The following is a 13917-nucleotide window of genomic DNA, read 5'->3' as shown; positions in this document are numbered from 1 at the left end:
ATGAACTTCCAGATGTTCAAGCTGGTTTTAGAAAAGGCAGAGGAACCAGAGATCAAATTGCCAACATCCGCTGGATCATGGAAAAAGCAAGAGTTCCAGAAAAACATCTATTTCTGCTTTATTGACTATGCCAAAGCCTTTGACTGTGTGGATCACAATAAACTGTGGAAAATTCTGAAAGAGATGGGAATACCAGACCACCTGACCTGCCTCTTGAGAAACCTATATGCAGGTCAGGAACTAACAGTTAGAACTGGACATGGAACAACAGACTAGCTCCAAATAGGAAAAGGAGTTTGTCAAGGCTGTATATTGTCACCCTGCTTATTTAACTTCTATGCAGAGTACATCATGAGAAACGCTGGGCTGGAAGAAGCACAAGCTGGAATCAAGATTGCCGGGAGAAATATCAATAACCTCAGATATGCAGATGACACCACCCTTATGGCAGAAAGTGAAGAGGAACTAAAAAGCCTCTTGATGACAGTGAAAGTGGAGAGTGAAAAAGTTGGCTTAAAGCTCAACATTCAGAAAACGAAGATCATGGCATCTGGTCCCATCACTACATGGGAAATAGATAGGGAAACAGTGGAAACAGTAAGAGACTTTATCTTTTTTGGCTCCAAAATCACTGCAGATGGTGACTGCAGCCATGAAATTAAAAGACGCTTACTCCTTGGAAGGAAAGTTATGACCAACCTAGATAGCATATTGAAAAGCAGAGACATTACTTTGCCAACAAAGGTCTGTCTAGTCAAGGCTATGGTTTTTCCTGTGGTCATGTATGGATGTGAGAGTTGGACTGTGAAGAAGGCTGAGCACCGAAGAATTGATGCTTTTGAACTGTGGTGTTGGAGAAGACTCTTGAGAGTCCCTTGGACTGCAAGGAGATCCAATCAGTCCATTCTGAAGGAGATCAGCCCTGGGATTTCTTTGGAAGGAATGATGCTGAGGCTGAAACTCCAGTACTTTGGCCACCTCATACGAAGAGTTGACTCATTGGAAAAGACTGATGCTGGGAGGGATTGGGGGCAGGAGGAGAAGGGGATGACAGAGGATGAGATGGCTGGATGGCATCACTGACTCGATGGACGTGAGTCTGAGTGAACTCTGGAAGTTGGTGATGGACAGGGAGGCCTGGCGTGCTGCTATTCATGGGGTCGCAAAGAGTCGGACATGACTGAGCGACTGAACTAAACTGAAATGAACTGTGTCATACAACACTATCAGCTCCATTTTTGCAATAGCATTTGCTCAGATCATATCTCTGTCACAGTTCGGTAATTCTCACAGTATTCCAGACATTTTCCTTATTACTATATTATGTGTGTGCAATATAGTAATATTTGCAACCCCATAGGCTGTAGTCCACCATGCCTCTCCATCCATGGGATTCTCCAGGCAAGAACACTGGAGTGGGTTGTCATTTCCTTCTCCAAATGGAACTGTAGAAAGAAAGAAAGTGAAGTCACTCAGTTGTGTCCAACTCTTTCTGACCCCATGGACTGTAGCCTACCAGGCTCCTCCATCCATGGAATTTTCCAGCCAAGAGTACTGGAGTGGGTTGCCATTTCCTTCTCCAATTACTGTATTAGTGAATGGTTATCTATGATTAGGGAACTTTGATGGTACTATTTCAAAATATTTATGACTCACTAAAGGCTCAGATGATGGTTAGCATTTTTTAGTGATAAAGTATCTTTTAATTAAGGTATGTACATTGTCTTTTTTAAGAATAATGCTATTGCACCTTAAACAGACTACAGTACAATGTAAAACATAAATTTTACTTAAAATGCGTGTGCACGTGTGCTCAGTCGCTTCAGTCATGTCCAACTCTTTGTGACCCTATGGACTGTAGCCCACCAGGCTCTTCTGTCCATGGGATTCTCTGGGCAAGAATACTGGAGTGGGTTGCCATGCCCTCCTCCAAGGGATCTTCCCTACCCAGGGATCGAACCCACATCTCTTGCATCTCTTGCATTGGCGGGTTCTTTACCAATGACACCACCTGGGAAGCCCCTTTTTATATACAAGAGGAATCCAAAAGAATTTAAGCAACTCACTTTAGTGAGCTAATCACTTTATTCCTGTGGTCTGGAACCAAGCGGGCAATATCTCCAAGGTATGCCTGTATTTTGTCCAAGTACATGAAATGAATCAGAGAAAGCAATGGCACCCCACTCCAGTACTCTTGCCTGGAAAATCCCATGGATGGAGGAGCCTGGAAGGCTGCAGTCCATGGGGTCGCTGAGGGTCGGACACAACTGATCGACTTCACTTTCACTTTTCACTTGCATGCATTGGAGAAGGAAATGGCAACCCACTCCAGTGTTCTTGCCTGGAGAATCCCAGGGACGGGGGAGCCTGGTGGGCTGCCATCCGTGGGGTCACACAGAGTCGGACACAACTGAAGTGACTTAGCAGTAGCAGCAGCACATGAAATGAATAGGGGGGAAAAGAAAAGAAAAAAAAAAAAGGCGGGGGTTAGCCTAGGGTTTGTAATCCTAGATCAGAAAGAAAGAAAGAAAGTGAAGTCACTCAGTCGTGTCCGATTCTTTGCAACCCCATGGGCTGTAGCCTACCAGGCTCCTCTGTCCATGGGATTTTCCAGGCAATAGTCCTGGAGTGGATTGCCATTTCCTTCTCCAGGGGAATCCTAGATCAAAGAGAGTACTTTTTCCTACTCTGCTCTCCTGTGAGCCAGAAGTTTTGTCATTTTAAATTCCTGTGATACCTACTGCCCGCCTATCTCACAGAGAAACTCCACAGCTTTCATAAGATAATCAATTGAGACTACACTCCTGCAGATATGTAAATCTTTCCACTTGCAAAGACTTTCCGCTGATCTCCTGAAGCTGATCTCCTGTCTCCAAATCCTCCCTTCCACCCTTTCTACTGAAATCTACCCTGAGTCATCCTTCTCTCCTCCCTCTCCATCCACATCTAGTCATGGCAAGGGCTGTCAGTTCTTCCTTCCATTACTCCTCAAGCCCATCTTCCACTCCCACAACAGGACCTTATCTCCCAAGGTGCTCAGTGGCCTCCTAGTTGTTTTCTCTGCCTCCATTCTGTCATTTCTGGACTCCCATTTTCATGACATCATTCCTTGGCTCACAAGGTTTTGAAATACCACCCACAAGAATAAGTCTGAGCTGTCAATCTAGCACCCAAGGACTCCCAACAAACTGCCATCTTCACAGCTTTCTGACCTAAATTTTTACACAAATGTGTTGTCATCCGCTCCAGCCAGGCTCCAACCCAAACACATTTGGCCGGATCCTTCACTACACACGTCTCTTTGTTTGAACCCTGCTCAAAACTGCCCTCCATACAATCCATTGTCAAGCCTGCATCCATAGCTCTCTCCTTTCCCCTAAATTCAGGTTGAGTCTCTTTCACTCCCTTGACATATCTTATTTTAAAAGATGGCAGAGTAGAAGGACATGTGCTCATCTTCTCCTGCGAGAACACCAAAAGTGCAAGTCACTGCTGAACAACCATTGTCAAGAGAAGGTTGGAACCCCCCAAAAAAGATACCCCACATCCAAGGGCAAAGGAGAAGCTGCAACGAGACAGTAGGAGGGGCTCAATTGCATGTAAAAGCAAACTTCATACCCACCGGAGACACTTGGAAGGCACAAACAAAACCTTGTGCACACTAGGACCCAGGGAAAGGAGCAGTGACCCCACAAGAGGCTGAGGCAGACCTGCCTGTGAGTGTTTGAGCATCTCCTGTGGAAGCATGGGTCAGCAGTGGCCTGCCTCGGGGACAGAGGCTCTGGCAGCAGCAGTCCTGGGAGGCGCAGCATGTGGCATAAGACCTCTTCAAGGAGGTCGCCATTAGTGACTATCACAGAGCTGCCAAGTGGGCGATACACAAACTGGAGAACAATTATACCAAGGAAGTTCTCACACTGTTAGGAAAGTTCTAGGCTCCACAACAGGCATGTCAACCTGGCAAAGGGAGTGAGAATCCCAGGGAATCTGACTTTGAAGGTCAGCGGGATTTGATTACAGAACTTAACTTTTACTTCAGTATCTCTTGCCTTGAGTTGGATTGTCAGTTCAGTTCAGTTGCTCAGTCGTGTCCGACTCTTTGTGACCCCATGAACCACAGCATGCCAGGCCTCCCTGTCCATCACCAACTCCCAGAGTCCACCCAAACCCATGTCCATTGAGTCGGTGATGCCATCCAACCATCTCATCCTCTGTCGTCCCCTTCTCCTCCTGCCCTCAATCTTTCTCACCATCAGGGTCTTTTCCAATGAGTCAGTCCTTTGTATCAGGTGGCCAAAGTATTGGAGTTTCAGCTTCAACATCAGTCCTTCCAATGAACACCCAGGACTGATCTCCTTTAGCATGGACTGGTTGGATCTCCTTGCAGTCCAAGGGACTCTCAAGAGTCTTCTCCAACACCACAGTTCAAAAGCATCAAGTGTTCGGTGCTCAGCTTTCTTCACAGTCCAACTCTCACATCCATACATGACCACTAGAAAAACCATAGCCTTGACTAGACAGACCTTTGTTGGCAAAGTAATGTCTCTGCTTTCTAATATTCTGTCTAGGCTGGTCATAACGTTCCTTCCAAGGAGTAAGCGTCTTTTAATTTCATGGCTGCAATCACCCTCTGCAGTGATTTTGGAGCCCCCAAAATAGTCATCCACTGTTTCCACCTGCTGCAATTCTAGATGATCTTGCATTTCCTTATGGATTTGCTTCTCTGAAAGTCATAATTCCTTGTTGTGAGGGAATGATGATCCCCACATGATTGCCTTTTCCTCTTCCAGAACCCACTGTGGTACTCCTGTTCTGTTAATATTTCATTATTTGGCTATGCTGGGTCTTAGTTGTGGCACTTGGGCCCTTTGATCTTGGCAGCAGCATGCAGGATCTTTAATTGTGGCATGTAAGCTCTTAGTTGCAGCTTGTGGGACCTAGTTCCCTGACCAGGGATTGAACCTGGGCCCTCTGCATTGGAAGCATGGAGTCTTAGTCACTAGACCACCAGGGAATTCCACGCATGATATACTCTTAAGTTTATAAGTTACCCTCTCAGCATTCACTGCAATTTTGGCACCACATATGGACTCAGCGCCTGAACAGGACTCCAAATTCTTTGAGGACAAGTCTAAGAGGGCTTCATTTTCTTTTTTCTCTTTCCCATGCCTAACAAGGGACTTCCCAAGTGGCTCTAGTGGTAAAGAACCCACCTGCCAATGCAAGTGACGTGAAAGACTAGGGTTCGACCCCTGAATCAGGAAGATCCCCTGGAGGAAGAAATGGCAACCCATTCCAGTATTCTTGCCTGGAGAATTCCATGGTCAGAAGAGCCTGGCAGGTTACAATCCATAGGGTCACAAAGAGTTGGACATGACTGAAGCGACTTAGTACATGCCTAACAAAGTGTTCACACAGGGGCGTCCAGTACATGTGGCTGCCTAGTCCAGTGGCTGTTGCCTGCCATTTTCCCTCAGGAAAGCCACAAGCTGATTTCCTCAGCTCTGAATCACTGAAATCTGAATGATTTCAGCGAAGGTGAATGGTCGGAAACTTGATGGGGTAGGTGAGTTGTTAAAGGACTCAGGCCCAAGGAACCCTTGGGGGCAGAAGCTGCCTGAACTTGTGGAACTAGTATGGAGAAAACTGCCAAAGCAGTCACCATTAGCAACTGAAGAGGAGCAAAACAGCAAGGACTTTGAATAGATAAGGATTTGAATAACAAAGAGTCCAGAAAACTATTGAAAAAGATGAATCTTTATTTCAACAGGGGCCTAAGAGTTGACCAATTCCTTGACAAGTCCAACCTGGCATGTGTATATTCTTAAGTTAGCACATCCCAAGCCTCGACCACCGTGTCCACCATATAGCAAGTTTTCACGCACGCCGATTGGTGCTGCCATCCAGTTTTCCATTTACTTTCCCCAGGTACAGGTTTCACTGTCCACTTTCATTTTGGTGTTCCTAAAAAATGCATCTCTGGTATGATCATAAGGAAGATAGTTTTGATAATCGTGATGATGATGGTCATGATGGATGGGACTATTTCTGCTTAGTGTTATCTGCTGCTTCAGCAATGCAGTTGGACCAGAGGAAAAAGGAATTTCTGAGACACAGTCTTTACTTGGATACTGTGCATGAGTTGTTTATCCTTTAGTTTTTCATATATATTTTGAACGGGATAAAATAAATCTAAATGGAAAAAGTTAATTAATATATTTTTAGAAAAGAAAAATACACTTTTGAAAATGCTTAACGTGGGAATTCCCTGGCAGTCCGATGGTTAGGACTCTACACTTTCACTGCCAAGGGCATGGGTCATGGGTTCAATCCCTGGTTGGGGAACTAAGACCCCACAAGCAGGGAGGCTCGGCCAAAAAATGGAAAACACTTCACAACATAAAGTGAGCTGTAGAAGTTAACTAGCAGCTTTATTGCTAAGTTGCTGAAAACAGCATTATTTATAGTAGGGGAAAGTCAGAAGTTTCTTAAACAGTTAACACGAGATTGGCTAAAGTATATGTGATGGCTCAACATATCCAGTGAATTTTTGGTAGCTATCTGAGGTAGTATTTATGAACATAATGTACCAATGTGAAAAAAAAAAACAACATTTAACTTTTGATAAAAAAAAAAAAAAACAGCAAGAATCAAATATTAACTAATACCATAATTACAACTTTGTTCAAAAACACAGGGGAAAAAATGAATGAAAAATAAGATGATAAAGTAATAAAAAAAAAAACCTATGTAAAAATAAAATAGATAATTGTCTCTATGTACTTAGATCTGTATAAATGTGTCACATGATGTAGAAAGGGAATCATCACCCTCAGAAACCCAAACCATATTATTAATATTATTTTGGGTGTGATGAAAGAACTAATTAAGCGTTTGGGGGGAAATTTCAAGGTGCTCAGTATAATTCATATATATATATATATATATATATATATATATACACACATACACATTCATGTATACATATATATATGTATGTGTATATACATATATCACATACACATATGTGATATATGTGTGTATATATGTATATCTTGAATGTATGAATAATACTGTGTATTATATATACATATAATGATAGTATATGTATATTTGGAAAAAATTTTTTTAATTGTAAAGCAAACAGAGACTTTCCTGGTGCTCCAGCAGCTAAGACTCCATGCTTTCAAAGTAGGGGGCCCAGGTTCAATCCCTGGTTGGGGAACTAGATCCCACATAAAGACACCACAATGAAGATTGAAATTCCCACGTGCTGCAACCAGGACCTGGGGCAGTCAAATAATAAAAATCAATATTTAAGAAACATACACACAAAGTTTAAAAAAAAAAAAAAACAGAAGAAAGAAAATTGTGGTGCCCACTGTGTGCAAGACCAGACGTGGTCTTTCAGGCTGAGCCTGGAAGAATTTGCCTCCCAATAGGACATTTATTGGTTGATGATGTCATTCACCTCCTCCCTCTACCCAAATAAGTCCCAGATCTGGTTACACCAGCTGTTCAAGCCACATCTCTTCCCCTGTCTTATTTGTCTTGTTGACAGGAGCCAAGAGTATACAAGCTCTCCTATTATCTCTCTGTCTCAGGACTGACCATGCTCAAATGAGGTCACTTTTTTGCCTGGTCAAGAAAAGTCAACTTGTGGTTTGGAGCCCAGGAGAAGATGAGAGGACCAGCCAAACCAAGACAGGGTGGAGAGAGGGCCCAGGAGGCAAATGCTGCTCCACCAGAGCCGACACTACAGGCATGGGTTCAACTCACACAAGCTTAAAATCAGCAGAAAGTTTCTTTAAAAATATATATTTGGGGATGTCCCTGGTGATCCAGTGGTTAAGACTCCATGTTCCCAATGCAAGGGGCATAGGTTTGAGCCAAAAAAAGACAGTAAATAAAAATAATAAAAATATATATTTGCAGATAATCTTGGATAAGAGGGTGAATTTATTCTCATGTAGTGTCTGCTGTACAATGAATCCTAATTTGACTGTATGACTGTAGACATTTTCACCTAGCCATAGTAATTAAAAGCTATTAGTATTTCAGTTATCATAATAAAAGTAAACAATATTTATATAATATTTCTATAGACTACAAAACAATTTCACATGTACAATCACACATGAATCTCACAGTAGCTCTAAGAATTGGCAGGCAAGGCTTACTGGAGCTCCTATTTTACAGACAAGAAAGCAAAGATTCAGAAAAATTTATGTCTTACCATAAGTCATTGAGTTGTTACAAAAGAGCCAAAACTCAAACCCTTTAGTGTCTCTCAGCTTTCAAATTATATTTCTCTCATAACTTTTTTTTTCTCTCTTGACTTTTTAACCAAATCAAAGTCTTAATTGCTTCCTCCTTCTTGAGCATACAGAATTCTGTTCTTCAAAAAAAAAAAGAATATTTTTAAAGTTATTTTTCCTCCACTGACTTACAGTATCATTTCATAAATGTTTTGTCATCTAATGGCCATTCAGTGTACAGAAAATTGAAGTTTAGTTGTCTTCTCCCTCTCGTTAAATAAATGAAAAGTCAAATATGATGGAGGGAACTTAATACAATCAAGCCCTGATTAGTGGAGTGCTTGTATGTATTACAGAACCCTTTCTGGGTTGTGAATTATCACTGTTAATTAATATGGCATAGAAAGTCACTGTTTTGTTTTGAAGGATTGTAGTCCTGAAGTTGTCTTGTAAATTGGTGATTTGGAACTCAGAATATAGTCTGTTATAGAAAAAATATATTACAAACAATGGCCAGGCACTCTAGCTATCTAATTAGGAGCCCTGCTGCTAAGTCGCTTCAGTCGTGTCCGACTCTGTGCGACCCCATAGACGGCAGCCCACCAGGCTCCCCCGTCCCTGGGATTCTCCAGGCAAGAACACTGGAGTGGGTTGCCATTTCCTTCTCCAATGCATGAAAGTGAAAAGTGAAAGTGAAGTTGCTCAGTCGTGTCTGATTCCTTGCGACCCCATGGACTGCGGCCTACCAGGCCCCTCCGTCCATGGGATTTTCCAGGCAAGGGTACTGGAGTGGGGTGCCATTGCCTTCTCCATTAGGGGCCCTAACCTCCCCCAAATCCTTGGGAGCCCCCAAACCTCCATCTGTCCTAATCTTCAGGTTGAGTCTTTCTAAACCCTTTGAGGGCTGGTGTGGGGAGAAAGTGCAGAAAGCAGGCAAATTTTTTTCCTGCAGCAGAAAGCGGTTCCTACAGGATCAGAGTATTTCCTGTGAGTCCAGGATTACCTGGTTGGGCAAATTCTATATCATACACCTGCCAGGAGTGGGAGGAAAAGTTAAGACTCCTCTTGGCTGCAGGTAAAAAAGTTATGTTCTTTTATTTATTTATTTATTTATTTTTGGCTGCTCTGGGTCTTTGCTGCTTTTCACTGGCTTTCTCCAATTGTGGCAAGTAGGGGCTACTCTTCATTGCAGTGCTCAGGCTTCTCTTTGCGGTGGCTGCTCTTGTCACTGAGCTCGGGATCTGGGGTGTGCAGGTTTTAGTAGTTGTGGAGCATGGGCTCAATCCTGGACTCTAAAGCACAGGCTCAATAGTTGTGGTGCACAGGCTTAGTTGCACCAAAGCCTGTGTCCTGGACCATAGATCAAACCCATGTTTCCTGCACTAATAGGCAGATTCTTTACCACTGAGCCACCTGGAAAGTCCCAAAAGTCATGTTCTCTTAAGTAAAAGAGAGCAATTACAAGGATACTGCATAAAACCTGAGAAAGTTCACATCTCCAACTCTCTCTCCCTCTCTGTCTCCTCCTGCAAGCCCCACCCTCCCACTTCTCTCTGCATATGTACTTATTCTTTCTGCACCCAGCTTTTTCTGCTCCTCAAGCCACGTGGCACGTGGTTGTCTATGCCTCACAACTTCACATATTATGCAAGTCTTTGTGACCCCAGGGACTGTAGCCCACCAGGCTCCTCTGTCATGGAGTTCTCCAGGGGAGAATACTGGGGTGGGTTGCCTTTACCTTCTCCAGGGGATCTTCCTGGCCCAGGGATAAAATCTGTGTCTCCTGCATTGCAGGCAGTTTCTTTACCGATTGAGCCACCAGAGAAGTCCTCATGTTATACACAGTTCCTCTTAAAAGAGAAACAGACTTTTGCCTCAGGTTTAAATTCCCAAGGAAAGGTATCTGATTGGCTTAGCTTGAATCAGGTGTCCTTCGATGGTGGGGGAAAGTGAGAGCAAGGTCAAGAATAAGTAAAATGAGTGTGATTCTAAAAGGAAAGCAGGAAGCTCATGGAAAGAAGGTCCATGGAGAGAACCCCAGAGATGCAATAGCTACCTATGTTCATATGCTTAGCATTTCATAGCAGAAACCTGAATTTTTAGCTCTTTATCTTCTAAAAACACACCACCAACAAAATACTTAGAGGTATCACATGATGCCCTTACAGCCAAACAATTTTAGAACTACATGGACACCAATCCAGTGGCTGCACATTGTGGTTCTACTAAATCATCATCTCCTATTTTGGGGGTAATGATTTCAGGCAAGAGACATTGTATTGTTCATTCCGTGAATTTCCTCCCACCTGCCATTATTTTTATGTTTCATAGGAGGGGAAATAATTTGAAAACATTAGAAAAGCGACTTAGAAGACCCTGATAAAATGGTCAAAAAAAAAAAAAAAAAGACTTGAAAGACAAGATCCCTGAGATGTAGCCACCATCTTACTAAAAAATTAGGTAACTACTGTCTATTAAATTGCCAATCAAAGCTCTTCCTGTTATTGATTGCACAGTCAGGAGCTCCAGGTTAGAGATGGTAATATAATTCAGTCTGGATAGTACACATTGTATCTGTAAACTGGTTAGGGACTTCCCTGGTAGTCCAGTGGTTAAGAATCCACCTTGCAATTCAGGGGACACAGGTTTGATCCCAAGTCGAGGAACTAAGATTCATATGCCATGGAGCAACTAAGCCCACACAAGGCAACTACTGAACCCTCACGATACAACTAGAGAGTCTGTGTGCCCTAACGAGAGATCCTACATGATATAACTAAGACCCTCCTGCGGCAACTAAGACCTGACACAGCCAAATACATAAGTAAATAAATTTTTTAAACTTGGTTAATGTCTTTCAGGGAAGAAAGCTGCTTAAATCTTTAGTTTTCTCTTGCAGTTGTTAAAAGACTGCCTTATTCAATGGCAACTTGTGCCTTTCAATGAGGAATGACAAGTTTCTTTGATATTAAATTAAATACATCTTGGGTGAGAAATTTATCTCTTCTGTCTGCCCTGGAGATAAATTATAGTGAAGTGTCCAAGAGCTAATGCTTCATTTTGCTTTACCTCACAAGCTAAGGTCTTAAGCTAAAAGTGATGGATCCCATTCTTAAAATAAAAGTAGTCACTAATAGAGAGGGACCTTTTTGATGAATTCCCTGACAACTCTGGAGCAACTGTTAATATTGATTCTTCCACATAAGTTCCTTTAGACACTCTACTCACCAAAAAAATATCACAGGGGTTTCAAAACATTTTGTTTTAGTGTTTGAGCACCCCCAGAAATAAGCCTCAGTCTGTTTGGCTGAAAAGACAGACATAGTCTGGTGGTAAATTTCATCCTTGCTAATGAATCCTCCCTTTGACTTTCCGGGCAGTTTGACCAAATGTATTTGAAGCCCACATTCTACAGCTTCCAAAGCACAAGCAGTTGGTATGGGAGAGACCCAGCCCGTTTTACCTAAAATTACCGAAAGCCTTTGTGCAGAGTTCAAGTGTTTACCTCTAGTCAGTCTTTCCTATTTTATCACTGCCAGGGGATTTGTTTTTGTAGGAGAGGCAATAAAAACCTCACATATAGGTGTTTTCCTACCCAGACTTATTTACTTGCAAGGCAAGCTCCTTGGTGGCCACAAAGTCTCACCAAGGAAAATCCCAACCAAGTTTTTTCCTGGGCCAGTTCCATTAATCTACAGCTTGGGGCAGCAGTGAGTAGCCGGTTTGGGAACAAGAGTCTCTTTCTCTTATTTATCACAAATCCATCTGAACGCAAAAGGGCCTCACTTAAACCAGGAATTTCTATTCTTCCGGAAATGTCATTTCATTTGAATTAGCAGTTCTGTGGTTTAAAGGAGACAAAAAAGAGTTCCTACCACTAAAGTTCAATGGGAGGGGAAAGGGAGGCAACGATACAAGTAACCCAAGAACAGTTTGAAGGTGAACTTGCCCTTCTGCAGATAGACAAAATAGACTTCTGTTTCCCCAGTACAAGTTCTGGAAGACACTGACATATCCTGTAACTTCTCTGCAGAGTTAAATGACAGTGAATTGACCAGCAGAGATACCTGTGTTTATAGGGTAGGTATACATTCATTCACTCAGTCGTGTCCAACTCTTTGTGATCCCATGGACCATAGCCCTCCAGCCTTCTTGTCCATGAAATTCTCCAGGCAAGAATACTGGCATGAGTAACCATTCCCTTCTCCAGGGGATCTTCCTGACCCAGGGATCGAACCCAGGTCTCCCACATTGCAGACAGATTCTTTACCATCTGAGCCACCAAGGAAGCCCATTTATAGGGCAGGTATTTGTTAAACCTTCAGGTTTAAACTGTCTATCAAGGGGGGAAAAATTGAGAAAAACAGATGGTTATTTGGGAAAGAACTAGGAGTGTGATTTATGGGGGCAGTTCAGATCACCAAGATGGAACAAGATGACCAAGGGATATTTTGGAGGAAATGCCTGTGAATAGAGGAGCGAAAGAAGAAAAGCAGGCAGGAGGGTCTTCAGATTGCCATGCAGATATGACCGCAGTGAATGGAGGAAAGAGGAAGAAGGGTCCGGGTCCCCAGAGGGAGTACACTCTTGCTAGTGAACATTGGTATCATTGAACTATTATCTATGAATGCTACAGGCACCCTAGACTCTTGTGTCCAAGATCAATAAGAGACAGCAGTTGCCATCATTCTGGCCAGAATGAACCTGAGCAGTGGGAGGAGCTAAGGCTGCTATTGCACTGGAGCAGCATGGAGGAAGGGGAAGAGAAATATGCACAACTACATGATTTACTTGGTGCCTCTGTGGATTCCTTTTCCCAGTTATAACTGTGCATGGACTTATACAACAGCCCCACGCTGAGAAGGGTCTGATTCCAAGGATTTGGGACCTCAGGAATGAAAGTCTGAGTTGCACCACCAGGTAAGTAAGCCATCAACACCTGCCGAGGTGATAGCATGGATGGGGAGTCTTCAGAGGGCATAGAAGAGGAGCGGGAAGATAAATGCCAGTGTGACCTACAGACCAACTGCAGCAGTAGGGGCTGTGGTTTATGTCACTAAACTCCCTCTTCTAAGTTTCCCCTCAGGGGAGAGGTCTATGGGAACTAGGGGAGAGCTGCACCCTGAAACATGATGGAGAAGTGCATCCATGTGATGCAGTCTGTATAGACTGCGGTGAAAACCATGTGGATTCACTGCTTAGGGTTCCCTTCAACAGAGAATCTCCTGTGAGGAGGGCAGGGAGCTGACAGCCCCAGCTGCCATGTCTGTGAAATTGACAGCCAAAATGCCATGCTGAAGGCCATGCTCTCCTCAGTCTGCCAATGACTGCACACACCAGGGTTTTAAAGCTGGGCCCTTCCTGCCCATGTAGGCCACCAGTCAGTCAGTCACTGCCTTGAAGCTCCACGTCAGCCTGGTCAGGACATTCTCAGAGCTGCACTGCAGTCTGAAACTCTTCACACCCAATCCTCCTTCCCTCTTTCCTACCATCTGCTGCCAGCGTAGTAGTCACATCGTGCTCATTTGCCTAATCGGCACAGTGTCATTGATTTAATAGATCATTGTGATATTCTCCAGGACTTTAGACGGTGCGTATCTATATCCAGACCATATATGACAGAGGGTAGGAGAATTAACATATCCCTGGGGCAAAACTG

General features: G+C 43.3%; 1 non-coding gene across 1 annotated transcript; it reads right to left on the bottom strand.

Annotated features, from left to right (window-relative positions):
* Positions 1 to 4941: 4941 nt before the first annotated feature.
* TRNAW-CCA (transfer RNA tryptophan (anticodon CCA)) lies at positions 4942 to 5014 on the bottom strand. The gene has a single exon. It is a non-coding gene; the product is annotated as a tRNA-Trp (tRNA).
* Between the last annotated feature and the right edge of the window lie 8903 nt (positions 5015 to 13917).

This window comes from Bos javanicus, chromosome 1 (genome assembly GCF_032452875.1).
Source record: "Bos javanicus breed banteng chromosome 1, ARS-OSU_banteng_1.0, whole genome shotgun sequence".
Classification (NCBI taxonomy): Eukaryota; Metazoa; Chordata; class Mammalia; order Artiodactyla; family Bovidae; genus Bos; species Bos javanicus.
This window is presented reverse-complemented; position numbering and strand designations above follow the sequence as displayed.